General features: G+C 42.0%; 1 protein-coding gene; it reads right to left on the bottom strand.

Annotated features, from left to right (window-relative positions):
• Positions 1-17,591, bottom strand: part of LOC139975684 (uncharacterized) — a 113,097-nt gene that overhangs the window by 39,603 nt on the left and 55,903 nt on the right.

A 17,591-nucleotide genomic window follows, 5' to 3' on the forward strand; every position in this document is an offset into this window, starting at 1 on the left:
ATGGCAAAAACTTACTTATTTTATTGTTACTCCTTTCGTAACTACCGAGCTGTCTGGAATGTGTTGAAAAGAATCCCTACAAAGAAAAATCTCTGTTTATCCGAGACAGGATCACTTAACTTATTCATGAGAGTATCATAAAAGTACAGTGTACTTTGTTTTGTTATTAAACATTGTTTGACATTGAAAGATTAAAAACAAATCAATTAAGGAAGTGATATGTTCACGAATCAAAGCAACTATTTAAATCGTTAGCCTGTATGTGGGAAAACAGAAGAGAAATTATACTCCTATGTTTTACTTTCAAAATTGAAAGCATGGTCAGTTTAAAAAAGTTGCAATTACATTTTCTCACGAATGACCTTTATAACCATTCTTTACAATAACCTTTTATAGTTTATATTAACTTTATAAACTTTGAATTAAATTGTGTAGATTCTTTTCAAATGCTATAACAAATGAATACCTCTATCGATACACAACAATTTAACGCTCTCTTTGGATTCTGTGATGATTGTATTCATTGATCGTTATAGCATTAAACTTATATTCGTGACACAAAATAGCAGTTATAATGTTAGTGTTAATATTACGCTAATGAATGTTACAGCAATAAAATATGCAAATACTGAACTAGAAATTTTCATACAGAATGTCGCTGTCTTGTTTTCTTTAAGATACATTTCCCCGTTCAAATAACGTAATGACTTAAAGTAATGACTAACCTTGATCGGATCTAGAGATGTTAAATTCACATATGTCATCGTACTGTGATGTAGAAAGGGACTCAAACTGTTCCTGGGTACAGATGCGTCCAATGGTTGAGTTCTGATCACAATAAGTAACGTAGACTAAAAGCTCTTTAGTCCGTTATTAATGTGTAATGTTTCCGATAATCACAGCCCTCGCATTGGATTACTTACAGAGTTATCGGTGGAAACCCGTCTGTTATTGATAAGATAGGGCGACGTGTTATAGGATGGAGATGAGGAAAGGCCTTGACAAATAAGAGGTGTAGAAGGCTGGTATAATGTAAAGAGTTGTTAGATGTGATGAGAGTAAAGTGTATACGCGAGTTATCATCAGCCTATGATATATGATAAGTAGAAACACATGAGAGCGTTTTACTGTACTTTAATAATTATCTTGTTAGGAATTCACTGTTTATGCGTACATCGATAGTAAACGTATTTGATACTTGAGTCTGTGAGGGATAAAAACACTGAAATACGAAAATGTTGTGAGGCAAGACAACCTTGACCTTAGAATACTTTTCATATATTTAATGAGACGGAATTGATCTTGTGCGTGATAGTAAGTTGTGGACTGCATGAAAAACGAACAACAACATTACAAGACACCCATGTCTCTTTTGTAAGCCGACGAGGAGTGTGCATAAGTTTAAAACTTTATGCGGTACTATTACCAGCCCTATCGACGGAGAAATTATTCCAACCAGGATGCCAAAAGTATCACTCTCCCACGAAATATAATTTAAAGAGTGCTAAGCAATTTATGACTGCAACCCAATTTACTGGGCCAATAATTTCGGGATTATCCCCAGCCCACTCCTGCCTGTTTATATATATGTCTTTGGAACTTCCCAAGCACAACTATTAGAGTAACTGGTGATGGACATGAAGTCCAAGTGTCCCTGAGTAGCGACAAAGCCAACTGTTGAATTACCACTACACGAGGTAATATAAATTTTAAACACATTAAATGTTACCTTTAAGTGAATAATAGTGATTCTCAAATTTCCCTCATTTCAATAACAAGCAACTGGATATATTTGTCTGGTCTGGAACATGTCAGTTCAAAGTAAAAGTTATTATTCTGAAGTAAAGTAAGAGTTTCATGTCACAGAGGAGAGGTGAAAGAGGATGATAAATTGTAAACATACGGTAAGTATGCTGTAGGAGAGTAGCATGTATAATATTATGATCATAATCGACCAATGGCACTTGATACGTTCCAGCATCTTCTGGTTGGAGGTTTAGAACTGTAAAACTAAAATCATAAAAATGCGATGAATAATTTTCAAGTGAGTAATTAAAACAAATATTGATTGACTATATGCTCACCATTTGACCATAACAGCTCAGTTTCAGCAAAAGTACGGGTAGATGTCACTCCGATGTGGGCCATCTCAGTGAAGTTCAACTGAAATCGAAGTATATATATATATATATTATATATATATATATATATAATTCATATTTATATGAAAAGGAAATATCTCAGAAGGCAAAGTCACATCTTACAACAGAATAAAAACCTGTCAATCTGATAGCTGGTCCATCTTGACAATTAAAATTACAATCGATACACTCAGACAATGACATTTACTGGGACATTACGACGAATAAAATGAAAAATTGTAAAATCTCCATTTGTAAAGATATCTGATCTTTAACAATGATTATCCTGTACGTTACGAACACCGCTGTCTAAATCTGCAGTGTCATCTTTAACAATGTTTACGCTGTGCTTTAAAGCGACCGCCGACTAACTTTGCAGTGAAGTCTTCTTTCGATAGAAACCAATAGTAGACAGAAGGTATTCTAGAAGAGGTTAAGGATTGTGCGCATGCACGGAAGTGTTAACACAGGAAAATAAAATACTTTGGTCACAGTATTCAGTGAAATAATATTAGTAATTTTCAATTCCTGTTAATCTGCCTTCGGAGTGTTGATTGTAGAAGGCAAAGAATCAATGTTTATTTTTCTCGCTTATCCTTTCAATGCTCAGCTTACCATTTGTTACTCTCAGAGAATGGATGATGATAAATCTCTTTCATAGTTTCCATTTGCAAACCATATGACTATATGACAGTAATGTGTTTATATACAGGTAAATATAAACTAAACGCTGGTTATGCGAAATAATCCTCTGACGCTGTACAAAGCTTTTGCGCCCGGTGCTTGGCTAAGTAACTTTTAAATGTTAAAGAATCGAAATCTCATTGATATTTCAATGAAATACTGCGTGAAATCTTAAAAAAATGAAACGAAAATCGCCTTCAATCTGAAAAGCGAATGTCACACTGACAAGGTTGTGCAGAGATGTCGGTGGTTTTCTTAAAAAACAAACGGATGTGAACTGAATATGACAGAATGTTTCACATAGTGAACGTAGGGCAAGCAATGTCGCTTATTCCACTATTTAATTCTACCATGAGCCCACACTACATCTTCACCCATTCGGCATACACCAAAACGGTAACAACAGTCCACTTTTAATTACAAAAATATGCTGCCTCAACTAGGTCACCACACAAAGGTTATAAGTATTTCCTAATATTTGTCCTAATATTTGTCCTAAAACTTGTCATTTAGCCTTTGAAGAAGATCCTGCTAGAATCGAACGTCAGGCCAACTTACTTTTACACATGCTCCCACACAGGCTCTCTAGTGGATAAGCAGTTTGCTAACAGTTTTATTTTATTCTAATATTTTCATCATACTATTTTAGGCCCTAAGGTCAAAATCTTATGTGAATCATGCAATTGTGCCGTCGTCCATGGTTATAACATGTTCTAATGTAGCTATATCCGCCACTGTGTGCAGGGTCTCCGTTTCTTAAAATTGAAGACTATTAAACAACATAACAAGACTTCTTTGTATCACTGTACTTATCAATAAATATCACTTGAAGAAAGTTCACGTGTTTTTGTACGTTAGCGTTGAACGTTTACAAAAATGAACCTGGCAATGACAGGACAGGAATATCAGGAGGCGCCTGTAAAATGGAGCTTGGGATCAAAAACAAGAAGTCCCTTAACCATACCCACCAGCCCACCGACTTCGGAGCAACGTGTGCAAGGAAACACTGGGCTTAAAGTCATTTTGGATTAAAATTGGATACTTCAACATTAACGGGGAATAAGCAGTTAGAAAAGTAAAAGCTTCTGTTGGTGCGATTTAGTATTCAGAAATTGGTCTTGAATAGTTTGTTAAATTTGAACGATTTTTTTCTTCTTGGTGTGGGGGGGTATATTTATATGTTAAGCGATGGCTATACAAATAATGAATAGACACTTTTCTCTTTCATAGCATTTGCGTACACGGTTGATAATAAAAATGACAAGAAACTCACCTGGATTACTTTTAGAGATGTTAAACTCACATCGGCCAGAATACTGCGGTGTAGAAAAGAACTCCAGCTGTTCCTGAGTAGCGATGCATCCAACGATTGAGTTCTGATCACAAGACATGACGTTAATAGAAAGCTCTTGAATACCGTTATCATCTATGTAATGTTTCTGAAAATCACAGCCGTCGGGCTCAATCATTTCCAGATTTATCGGTGGAAACCCGTTTGTTATTGAACAAGATATAGTTACGTGGTAAGAGCCAGATGGGGACGAGGAGGGGCCTTGACAAACAAGAGGTGTAGAAGGCTGGTATACTGCAAAGAGATGATATGTGTGATGAGAGTAAAGAGTATACGGAGAGTCAGCATCAGTCAATGACAGATGATAAGTACCAGCATCCTCTCGTTGAAGGTTTAAGATGGCGAAAGAAAAATCAACCTTAGTAATTTTAGGCCTGTAGTTGGACCGCTCTTTCTCGATATAGTCTACTTTTTCTTGAAATAAATATCGATTGACTGTCTGATTCAGTCTCATTTGTATACCGTTGTAGGAGTAAGTCCCTTTAGAGGGAACGCCTCCATTAGTACGTCCGGTAAAGTTCATCACTACTCGTAAACCATATAAATGTACATAAATTTCATTTATAGATAATTGAATATGATCTCTATTAACAGCAATATCCGGGAACGAGAAGTCACAGCCTAGCATAGCGTAGCATTCCTTTGAATTTACTGTTTGTCCTTCTGTGCAGTGATAGTTACAACCGATTACGTTACAAGCATATAATACCAGGAAGAAGGCAAGATGCAAGAACTTTGAAACAATGAAACCATCCATGTTTTAATAACTAACGCCTTTTGAAGTTGTCCAACGTCGCAGACGTGCGTTTGTAGCTACATTCATTTGACAACCCATATAATAGATATGAAGTGATGTTTGTTTCAATGCGCATGCGTTAATTTGCCTTCAACTCTGCATAACTGGAATTATATTTCGGACATTAAAACATGCAAGAGTTTGTTTCAGTTTAAAAATCATTGTATTTTTATTTGAGCAGTTATATTAGCTATAAAATAATGCTTTTAATATAACATTGTTATTTAATGAAATAAATATATGTGTGGTTATATATGTGTGTGTGAAGGGTTCGTTGTCCTTGTTTTGTGTTATTGCTATTGATTTCATTCTTATACGTGGCTTTTGACACAGTACCCTCCAGTAACCTCAAATCGAGTTTTAGTATGTAACGAATGTCACTACAGAACTATACTTGTACTGAATTAGACAAAGAAAAACACATGACGGGAATACAACGTTGGACTTCAAATAAAGCACTGACAGAGCCAAGGCATATAGACATTATTTTCACAATTTTAATGTGACACAAAACAGACTGACTGCACCTGAGACTGATGACGCCCTCGCATTAAAATAATAAATAACAAAGATGAATTCGTGATCACTCCACCTTGATCTCCTCCTATTAACCAAAAAACGTAATAACAGTTTTTATTTTGTTTATATTGCTTATCCACGAGAATTCATATCACTATAGTTCTCGATCATTATTGAATTATTGTTAGTATTACTTTATCACAGTTTAAATATAACAGGATCGTGGACTCATAAGGCAGTAAGATAAGTAAAACGCACTCACAAATAGTAACTCCATGATTTACCTTCGTTTTATTTTTTTGGCAGAATCCCTAGCCGACCCTTGCATATTGATTAATTTATGGAATTTAATTAATCGCATTGTGCCGTTATCAAGTTATTTATATCAACTTTGCACACCTCGATAACGAGAGTCCATGCCGGCTTTGAACTCAGTTCGTTTTCAAAGAATATGGCAACGCTTTGTCAAGAACTGAATACCAGTCGCCGTTTGGAATGTCCTTTAACCCACCTTGCTTAATAACCATCCGTATAATTGTAGTTCTATAATGTGGAAATACATTAAAATTCACTTCAGAAAACGGAAAGACACATGATAGCATCCCTGTGAACGAATATGTAAAGTGATTTCATATTTAACTCTCTACAGTAACGTTTTGCTAGATGTTTCAACGTCTAACACTAGATGGCTTTAAGTCAAACATAACAGGGTATGAGCAGATAAATGTTAGATAGAGCTTACCAAATAGACGGTAGGTGTGTTGCATTACATTCGGGCCGGCGGTTGAGTCGCTGTTTGTAGACTTAAGGTCAACTTGATAAGTTCCAGCATCGTCTAGTTGGATGTTTAGGATTGAGAAATAAAAGTTATAGCAGTAATGCCTATAGTTACAATAGAGGTTTTCTGCTTTGAAAAGATAACGATCATAGTTATGATCTTCATAATACCAGAACATTCCAGAGTAAAGAAAGGGAGCTCGAGGAACAGCATCATCGGTAGCCAGCTCGGTGAAGTTCAAATCTAATCTAAATATATATCTATATTCATATGATAATGAAATACTTGGAAATGATAAGTCACAGCCAACAACCACGTAACAGTCTGTTGATTTTACTGTTGGTCCATCTTTACAATGATAATCACAATCAATATCTTTGGAAAATGACAACATTATTAGACAAATGAGAAAACAAGGTAAAACAGGTAAAAATCCCATATCGATAGATTACAGTAATGTAACAATTATTCACAGTAGTTATGTTGAATGTCGTAACTGCAACACTTAACGCATTCTGTCTGTAAAGCGAGGAGCGCTGTTTATTAATCAAAGCAAGGAGTCGTTATTAAGAACCACCCGTACATGCTCACATGTGTTTTTTTCCATTTGAATAATATATGTGCTGATTCAAAATGAAAGTGATCAGGATGACAAATTATTTTGATAGGTATGTCACAATGGAATTCACCTGAACCTATACTTTCGAGATAAGTAAGTCTGCTGATATATGTAGTGATATCATAACCTTTAACTGGTTATCTTAATGGATATAAAGCAGTTCAAATAGCTCGGATGATTTTATTCTATACATGCAAGTCAAACATGTATTTCTGGATTTTCTGTGTCTAGTGCATTTTACATAAATACTATCTAACTTAACCAGATTCACCAATGAATGAATTGTTACACATATCTATTAAAGACAGAAAACATGTCTTTGGGGCTAAAATGGAGAATCATTCAAAGCAAGCTTTTTATATTTCAACAACTTTACTACTACCAATTAATACTCAAAATAAGATATTTGTAAGCAGTCAAACTGAGACAACCCTCATAGATTTCGCAAACAATGACCTTTTTTATTACAATCGTACATAGTAGGCAATAAGTAGGCAACGCAGGTGGTTTTAGCCGTTTATTATACTAGTTTAGAGACAATATTTCATGTGTATTTTCAAGTTTTACAAGATAGTTAAAATAATATTATCATATATGTGAGACCAAAAACCGTCCATTGATTGCCTAGCTTATTTTCAACAATCAATTTTTCGGTCGAATGATCCAACAACAATGTGGAGTGCATCCTGTGCTAGAGAATTGGAGTCCGGGAAATTACCTCATACCTGCCTCCCATCCAACCACCAAAACACATTAGAACGAGTTTGATGGCTATTTAATAATAATAATAGCCGAAACAACCGGTAAATATGACGTGGTTAAAAAGTGGAGATTTCGTTCATGACTATGATTCAATCCTAATAAATCATGACTATGTTACGTCATTTCAGATGATACAATTTGAAACAGTAAAGCTTCTTTAATATTTTTTCAACATTTGTGTTAATTACGCTTTATTTTGATTGGTAGATTTGCCAATCATATAAAATGATTAATCTAGAGCGTTTATGATAAATTGGTTAATATACTATAAGGATTACATATTCAGATCCTGGCTGGATCACTGGGTTGTGTCCTTTGGCTTATTCAATTACCTTTCTTCACTCCTGTGTGTGACAAGGGACTTAAGGTTTTGGTTATAATCAACATAGTTTAATGCATGGCTCATCCTATACGATTTCCAAGTCGATACTCATTCAAAACTGATATGTGTTATTTCTTAACATATTTTACATTTATGACCAGTTGCTACTGAGAAGGACGGAGAAGATAGTGGATGACACTTTACTACAGAATCATCCCATTCTTACAAACGAAACTCAGGTCAAGCGAGCCAAAAAAGTACATGCGCCCAGCGACCTGCAGAGACAAGACGCCCAACCACCCACTGAAACATTAAAAAAATTACAAAAGGTCGACCAGTACGCAGTGAAACGAAGCCCCCCTCCCCAGCACACCACCGTCCAAAAAAGGCAGCCCCAGTTAAACGGCGAAAATCCCCTTCAACCTGAAGGCGGATGTCAGACTTCACCGCCTCCAGGACTGCCTGCCAACTGGCATGGCGGGTCACGTAAGAAGCACTTGAAGAACAGGATTTCTGCGACGGTTGACTCAACTGAGGCTATTTTACACCACGTTTGGCTTTCAAAGAGCAGTGTAGAACATTTGTTAACCTGTGAGTACTGTAGAGAGGCTTGTTTACAAGTGATGAAAAGTTGCGACTTTCTTGGCTTAAACCCTTCAAGGTACGGAACATTACAGAAGTTACCACGAATAGCTAACGCTTCAGTTCTCAAGTGAAGGACAACGTTTACCCAGTGAAAACATCTACAAGGACATAGATACTACTGTAACATTATGGCCCATACACTTTCAGTTGCCACTTTGAACGTGAATGGCATGAGAGATCATCGCAAGCGCAGTCGCATTTTCCAGTATTTGTAAGTCAATGGAGGTCCACTGCGTTTGCCTGCAAGAAACACACATTTTGGAAGAAGATGTCCCTCTATGGCTTTATAAGTTGGGTGGTGGGCTGCATGCTTCGTTGGTTCGTCTTCATTCTGTGGCACTGTCATATTTCTGTCACCTCGTCAGGAGGGTTGTGCCACTAGGGTGGACACGGACCACAAAGGCCGATTGGTTTACATTATTTTCAAGTATCCACAGGGTAATATGTGTATGCTCCAAATTGGTCTTCTGCTAGACGAGATTTTTTGACACGCCGACTTCCTTTGTTCCTGGTAGTGCACCATGCGTCATGGTCGGACCCTTTAACTGTGTCCCAGACTCGGGTCTTGACAGACTCGGGGCTTCTGTGTCTGCTGGTCCTGACGCTGGGATCACAGAACTGGACAGAATAACCTCGGCACATTTTTTAGCCGATGTTTGGGGGCACATACACGTGTGTAGCACGGGGTATACGTGGGTGAGGCCTAACGGGGATGATCCCTCCAGGATAGATCAAGTGTATGCGCCCGTTAGGTTTAAATTTCGGGTTGCGTGACACTGAGCTGTCGGCTCTCTGACAAAGGATGGCAAACCTTGGAGCCGGCCTTTGCCTTTACATCCCAATGGTGGAATGATGTCAAGTTGCGCATCAAACGCTACGCAATTCAGAATCGCGTGACTCGCGCACGACGGGGGAGAGAACAATTCTCGCAGCTGTGCGAAGAGGTGAAGTTTTTAACTTTGCAGCCCAAGTCTGGGGACCCCTTGGATCCTTATAACAAGAGCCCGATTACCTTGTTAAATTTGAACTACAGGTTGCTGGCTAAGGCTTTGTGTAATCGCCTTGCACCTGCTATGCCGCATCTTGTGGGTGATCTCCAGACTTGTGCAGTAAAGGGTCATTGCATCCAGCAGAACTTGTGGTTGATGCGCGACTTGACCGACTTTGTTCTTGAGCGTGATCTGCCATGTGCATTTGTCTCTCTTGTCCAGCAGAAGGCATTTGACATGGTGGATCGCGGTTTTTTAATGAATGCATTGGAGACGTTTCAGTAGCACCCAAATTTTCGTAAATAGATTTCTGTTTTGTATCAGGAAAGTTTCAGTTCTGTGATCGTAAATGAGTTTTGTTCAGGGTTTTTAACGTAGAAGGGGGTGCGCCAGGGGTTCACTCTGTCCCCATTACTTTATGTTTTGTTTGGAGGAATATATGTGATGTTGTTTTTAGAGGGAAATTTTCCAGTTGACAGGCAGTCCTGGAGGCGGTGAAGTCTGACATTCGCCTTCAGGTCGAAGGGGATTTTCGCCGTTTATCTAGGGCTGCCATTTATGGACGGTGGTGTGCTGGGAGGGGTGTTTTGTTTCGCTGCGTGCTGGTCGTCCTTTTGTAGTTTTTTGAATGTTTCAGTGGGCGGTTGGGCGTTTGTCTCTGCAGGTCGGTGGGCGTATGTACTTTTTTGGCTCGCATGACCTGAGTTTCGTTTGTAAGAATGGGATGGTTCGGTAGTGCCGTTTGGCCGTGACGTTTTGTATCCCGCATGGCGGGTCACGTAAAAAGCACTCTGTATCCATTACTTTATGTTTTGTTTAGCGAGTCCTTCTCTCGTCTTTTGGAAAGGGACTCGAGATTTCTTCCATTCGTTGTGCCAGGGGGTGCCAAAGTGAAATACGTTCAATATGCAGATGACGTCACGTGTATTGTTTCAAGTCTGGGCTCCTTTCGTGCCCTCTCGCAGGATTTATCTGTCTTTGAGAGAGCTACCGAGAGAGAGAGCGATATTTTCATTCATTTGGTCGGGTGGTACAGAGCTTGTCAAGAGGGCGGTAATGTACGAAAACTAGAGAGGGGGTTAGGGGTGGTTCATCTGGGAATTAAATTGACCTTTTTGTTATTTAAGCAATTGTTTGTAGCAGTAACTGACCCAGGGTTGCCTTCTTCATATTTGTACGTTTTGGGGGCGGGTTGCACTTGCGTCGATGGGTCCCGGCGCTGTTTAGCTACAGAAAACCGCATAGTAGTGCTCCAAGCAGGGTGATGCTTGTCATTTGCTCCGCTCTTATTGAGTTGCCCCCTGTTGACCTGTCACGGCCGGCCCTCGTTCACAATTGAATGCAATATTGGTACAGGGATGTCATCTTGCCGAAGTATGGCGTTCGGTTGCATTCAAGGCTAAATAGTTGCAGGCTCAGCGATCTTGCATGGAGAATTGCACGCGGTGCCTTGGTGACCAATCTGAAAAGGTATCATTGGCGATTCGGTAACGGACTGTGCCCAAGGACCGGCTGTGACAGCTCAGAGAGTACTGCCCATGTTTTGGGGCATTGTTCTTTTGTTCTTAGCTTGTGGGAGTGGTTTCAGACCTGGACCGACCGTTTAACGGGAAACCCTTCTTGGTCGGCAGGACAGGGTTTTGTTTTATATAAGGTAGATCCTCCAGTTTGTTCTGTTGCATCGTATTATTTGTGTTTGTTCTATTTTGAAAAAAAAAAACACTTATTTGGAGGTATAGATGTAATATAATTTTTAGGGGAAATTTGAAAGTTGGCAGGCAGTTCTGGAGGCGGTGAAGTGTGACATTCGCTTTACAGGTTGAAGGGGATTTTCGCCGTTTAACCGGGGCTGCCTTATTTTGGACGGTGGTGTGCTGGGGAGGAGGGTTTCTGTTTCTGTTTGGCTCGCTTGACTTGAGTTTCGTTTGTCTGAATGGGGTGGTTGGGTATTGCCGTTTGGCTGTGACGTTTTGGATCCTGCATGCGGGTCACGTGAAAAGTGTGTGTGTGAGATAATATGGAAAATGTGTTGCTCTATAGGGTGATGAACAACTGGTGAATTCAAGTAGGCCTAGTTGACTCTTTAATGCGCAATGTAATCGTTGATGCATTGCTCAACTTTTTCTCAGTAGGCATTGGCGGAAAGATGAACATGATCTAAATCAAGACGTGCTTTTTACGTGACCCGTCATACGGGATACAAAACGTCACGGCCAAACGGCACTACCAAACCATCCCATTCTTACAAACGAACCTCAGGTCAAGCGAGCCAAAAAAAGTACATACGCTCACCGACCTGCAGAGACAAAACGCCCAACCCCCCACTGAAATATTAAAAAACTACAAAAGGACGACCAGCACGCAGCGAAACAAAACACCCTTCCCCAGCACACCACCGTCCAAAAAAGGCAGCCCTAGATAAACGGCGAAAATCGCCTTCGACCTGAAGGCGAATGTCAGACTTCACCGCCTCCAGGACTGCCTGCCAACTGGCAAATTTGCCCCTAAAAACAACATCACATCTATTCCTCCAAATAAGTTTTTTTACAACAGAACAAACATAAATAATACGCTGCAACACAGCAACGGAACAAACTGGAGGATCTAATCCATACAAAACAAAACCCTGTCTTACCGACCAGGAACGGTCTCCCGTTAAACGGTCGGTCCAGGACTGAAACCACTCCCACAAGTTCAAAACAAAGGGGCAATGCCAAAAAACATGGGCAGTACTCTCTAAGCTGTCACAGCCGGTCCTCGGGCACAGTCCATCACCCAATCGCCAGTGATACCTTTTCAGATTGGTCACCAAGGCACCGTGTGCAATTCTCCATGCAAGGTCACGGAGCCTGCAACCATTCAGCCTTGAATGCACCGAACGCCATACTTCGACAGGATGACGTCCCTGTACAAAAATTGCATTCAAGGCCCTATCCCGCAACGAACTGTGAACGAGGGCCGGCTGTGACAGGTCAACAGGGGGCAACTCAATCAGAGCGGAGCAAATGACACGCACCACCCTGTTTGGAGTACTACTATGCGGTTCTCTGTTGCTAAACAGCGCCGGGACCCATCGACGCAGGTGCAAACCGCCCCAAAAACGTACAAAATATGAACAAGGCAACCCTGGGTCAGTTACCGCTACAAACAACTGCTTAAATAACAAACAAGTTAACTTACTTCCCAGATGAACCACCCCTAACCCACCCTTCTCCAGTTTTTGGTACATTACCGCCCTTTTGACAAGCTCTGTACCACCCGACCAAATAAATGAAAATATCGCTCTCTCCAACCGCACCAGGACGCGACGCGGAATTGGATACACCGCGCCCGGGTACCACAAGATGGGCGAAACAAAACGATTAACTACGGTGACTTTCCCTAGGATCGAAAGCCAGCGGGTGCCAAAGGTTTCGAGCCTGCTCTCAAATACCTCAGCCCTCTCGCTCCAGGTGACATCACCAGGTGCATCGTAGCCGAACCATATACCATTAATTTTGATATTCTGATCCGACCACGACGCACCGAATGGTAAGTCTCTGTATCTCCAGCTACCAAGACGAAGGCCCTTTGTCTTTTCTGGATTCAACTTCGCCCCAGTAGCTCTCTCAAAAATAGATAAATCCTGCGAGAGTGCGCGAAAGGAGCCCAGACTCGAAACAACACATGTCACGTCATCTGCATATTGAGCGCATTTCACTTTGGCACCCCCTGGCACAACGAATGGAACAAGTCTGGAGTCCCTTTCCAAAAGACGAGAGAGGGACTCGCTAAACAAAACATAAAGTAATGGAGACAGAGGGCACCCCTGGCGCACCCCCCTCTCTACGTTAAAAACCTCCGAACAAAACCCATTTACGATAACAGAACTGAAACTTTCCTGATACAAAACAGAAATCCATTTACGAAAAACCGGGTGCAACTGAAACGTCTCCAATACATTCATTAAAAAACCGCGATCCACCATGTCAAAGGCCTTCTGCTGGTCCAGAGACACCAATGCACATGGCAGATCACGCTCAATAACAAAGTCGGTCAAGTCGCGCATCAACCACAAGTTCTGCTGGATGCAATGACCCTTCACTGCACAAGTCTGGAGATCACCCACAAGATGCGGCATAGCCAGTGCAAGGCGGTTGCACAAAGCCTTAGCCAGCAACTTGTAGTCCACATTTAACAAGGTGATCGGACGCTTGTTACGGGGATCCAAGGGGTCCCCAGACTTGGGCAGCAAAGTAATCATGCCCAGACGTTGACTTTGGTTTAACAGTCCGTTTTGGAAGGCGTCCTCGAAGACGGCTCTGATGTCGGGTCCTATTATTGCCCAGAAGGTTCGGTAGAACTCCCTCGGAAGCCCGTCCGAACCCGGGGACTTGCCATTCTTCATCTTCGAAAGCGCCTTCCAAAGCTCAGCAGTGGTTATTTCGCCCCCCAAAATATTATTGACATCGTGGGGAACGGTTTTTGAGATTCCCCTCAATAAATCAGCCTGTGCCGACAAGTCGACATTGCCACGCGTAAACAAACTCGAATAGTACTCTTTATATACGCGGACAATGCCGTGAGGGTCACTAACCACGGTCCCATCAGTAGCGCGTACAGACGGGACGCGTCTGTCACCTGCCGATGAGCTAACGGACTGGTAAAACCTCAGTGAAGGGCGCTCCTCGGCTTCCACCGCTTCGACACGGGCCCTGACGCGGGCACCGTGGTACTTTTCATCGAGATAAGTCTGCAAAGCGATGACTGCCGAAGGGTCGCCAAACTTCACCTCCGCGCACAGCTTCGAGAATTTTTCTCTTCGACGCCGTGCGCGGGTCACGCAATACTGAATTGCGTAGCGTTTGATGCGCAACTTGACCTCATCCCACCATTGGGATGTAGAAGCAAAGGCCGGCTTCAATGTTTGCCATCCTTTGTACCTGGTCTCGAAACCCTGGCGGAACTCTGCCTCGCCAAGAATCCGACAGTTAAGCTTCCATAGGCCCCGCCCGATGGGGAAAATGGAAGGCAAAACAAAACGTGCTACTACAGTGTCATGGTCAGAGAGCGGACAGCTGAGCGTCTCGCAACCCGAAAATGTAAAACTTACGGGCGCATACACTCGATCTATCCTGGAGGCATCTTCTCCGTTAGGCCTCACCCACGTATACACCGTACTACACGGGTGCATATGCCTCCAGACATCGGCTAAAAGGTGTGCCGAAGTGAATCTGTCCAATTCTGTGATCCCAGCGTCGGGACTTGCAGACACAGAAGTTCCGAGTCTGTCAAGACCCGAGTCTGGGACACAGTTAAAGTCTCCGACCATGACACACGGCGCACTACCAGGAACAAAGGTAGGCAGCGTGTTAAAAAAATCTCGTCTAGCAGAAGGCCGATTGGGAGCATACACATTGCAAATGGCGATGTTACCCTGTGGATACTTGAATAGAATGCAAACCAATCGGCCCTCGTGATCCGTCTCCACCCTAGTGGCACAACCCGCCTGACGAGCTGACAGAAGGATGACAGTGCCACAGGATGAAGACGAACCAAATGAAGCATGTAGCTCACCACCCCACTCATAAGCCCATAGAGGGACATCTTCTTCCAAAATATGTGTTTCTTGCAGGCAAACGCAGTCGACCTCCATTGATTTACAATATTGGAAAATGCGACTGCGCTTGCGATGATCCCTCATGCCATTCACGTTCAAAGTGGCAACTGAAAATGTATGGGCCATGAGAGGGCAGTGGGGCAAAACTACGAAGACGACGATTCCGTAAGCTTCAAGCGCGCCCTTGACGACATATCGTCGTCCGAGTCGTCACTTGAAGCCGACCTTTTAAGAGAGGGTTCCCCCATTTCGTCGTACCAGCTCGTCCCAGTGGCACGTTTCGGCTCGCTGATCACCGACTCACCGGAGTCGCTGTCAGACAGAACCTCCGGAGAATCGATGACCACCGATTCTCCGTCAGACAAAGCCTCCGGATCTGGCGATACCGGCGGCGGACTGGGGACGGAACTGGACGAGTTGATGGGGGAAGCTGGTGGAGACTTTCTCGGTGCGGGCACGGGGTTGGGGTCTGCAACGACGGGGGAGGGTGAACCAGGTGCAGGGGAGGGTAAAATCCCACCAGATTCCCCCTCCTCTCGTGAAGTAGTAGGTGCGTCGGAACTTGACTTACCCCCACTCTTAGTCCTAGAGACATAAGAGGAGGGACAAGCTCGAAAGACATGTCCCTCCTTCCCACATAGTGAGCACACAACCTCGTTTGGGCAAGCGGTGCTATCATGCCCAAGACGAAGGCAGCGCCCACATTTCTTGTTTGGGCAGCCCTTGGCTTCGTGCCCGGTCTCCCCACACCTGAAGCAGGTACGGGGCTGACCGGGATACCGCACGTGGGCTTTATGCCCTGCTATAAACAGGAAGGAGGGAATGTCCTGTTTCAGGTCGATCCGAACCTGTCGGTGCCCGTTCAACACCCCAGGGGCTTGTGCATAGGAGCACATTTTGGCAGCCTTGACAGCCCCGAACCGACCCAAAACCGTTACGACAAGTTCCTGCCGCACCTCTAGTCCTACGTGGATGATAGTTACCCATACGGATCGCTCGTATGGAGTAACTGTCATCCCCTCGACGTTACTCAGCAACGTGACACCTTTCTGACGGGTCACGTCACTGGTAAAACGTAAATCGTACGTATTACGACCCTGGAGAGCTTGCAAAGCATCAACCTCTCCAGGCACAACAACACCCTTGCTCTTCAAAATACTAAAAACTTGCACCGGTGGAACAGCTTGTTCACCGGTGAACGACAACTTAACTATCCGAGAATCACGGCGCGATGCCATGATACCGAAGGTGGCTAGGCCACAGGGGAGTAACACAAAACAAACAAAAGACAGGATAGTGAAACAACAAACGATATACGAACTGAGGAAAACACACGAACACAAGCTATCACACCCGCCTGGCGGGAAGTATAGCACAGCACAGTACAATAACAGCTGTAACAGATGAAGAGCGAGAGCGAAAACACGTCCGCACTCCACGAAAGCCAACTGTCTAAATCAAGACGTTACACTATTTGGGATAGATGGTTCAGTCGCAGGCGATAACTAACATGTCTTTTTTACATCTTATTTGAAAAACACTACCAATTGGTTGTGAAGTATGAGACATCAGGTCAACACGAAGTGACTATTTGTGTTAATTTAAGCCATTATTAGTTAAAAACTGAGACTAATCATGCACATTAACATTCAATCTTAGATGGCGTTGTACCGCCATTTCAAAGTGAACATTATTTCTTTGTGTGAAATCTAACCTAAGATTATTTAAATAAGTTTAATACAAAAGCTTAAGTGTTTTCGTAATAGATCGTCTGGTCTATTCAGAGTATGTGTGAGTTTAACTGTTTGTGTTACAGGTAATTATTCATAATTGGCTATTGATTCAAGCTCTATCCATACAAAGTGGTCCTTTAAAATGAAATAATATTTTCCTGCATTAGTTTTTCTTAAATCATTCAAGGGGAAATTTCCCGAATGGGATATCATCATACACCATCTATAGCTATTCACCATGGAATGATCTTGACCACCTGACCACTTTCCAATGATAATTGCTTTCTTTGTAGCAGTCTCCTGTGATTGTATCAAGCAATAATACAAACAACACATTTTGTCTCCAATTTTTAATAGATTTTATCGTGTCACCTGTTTCAAAAAGAATATGGTTCGTTTTACTAACTTGAGGCAAGATTAGCTTGATGATGCAGTACATCGCGAGGCCTACAGTAATATTAATATCTGCTTTTAATAACTTGGAACCATTAGATGCACCTTGTTGTGACTTTATACAGGCAGGTTGTATGTATTTTATTAAATCTGACCAAAGTCATTCGTATAGAGTTAGTTAACTTTTTATGTGAAAGCAAAAAACGCGTTGATTAGTCAAAGATAACATTTATTACATTATGTTTTTTCCCCTTTTTGAA

The sequence above is a fragment of the Apostichopus japonicus genome, chromosome 11 (genome assembly GCF_037975245.1).
Source record: "Apostichopus japonicus isolate 1M-3 chromosome 11, ASM3797524v1, whole genome shotgun sequence".
NCBI lineage: Eukaryota > Metazoa > Echinodermata > Holothuroidea > Aspidochirotida > Stichopodidae > Apostichopus > Apostichopus japonicus.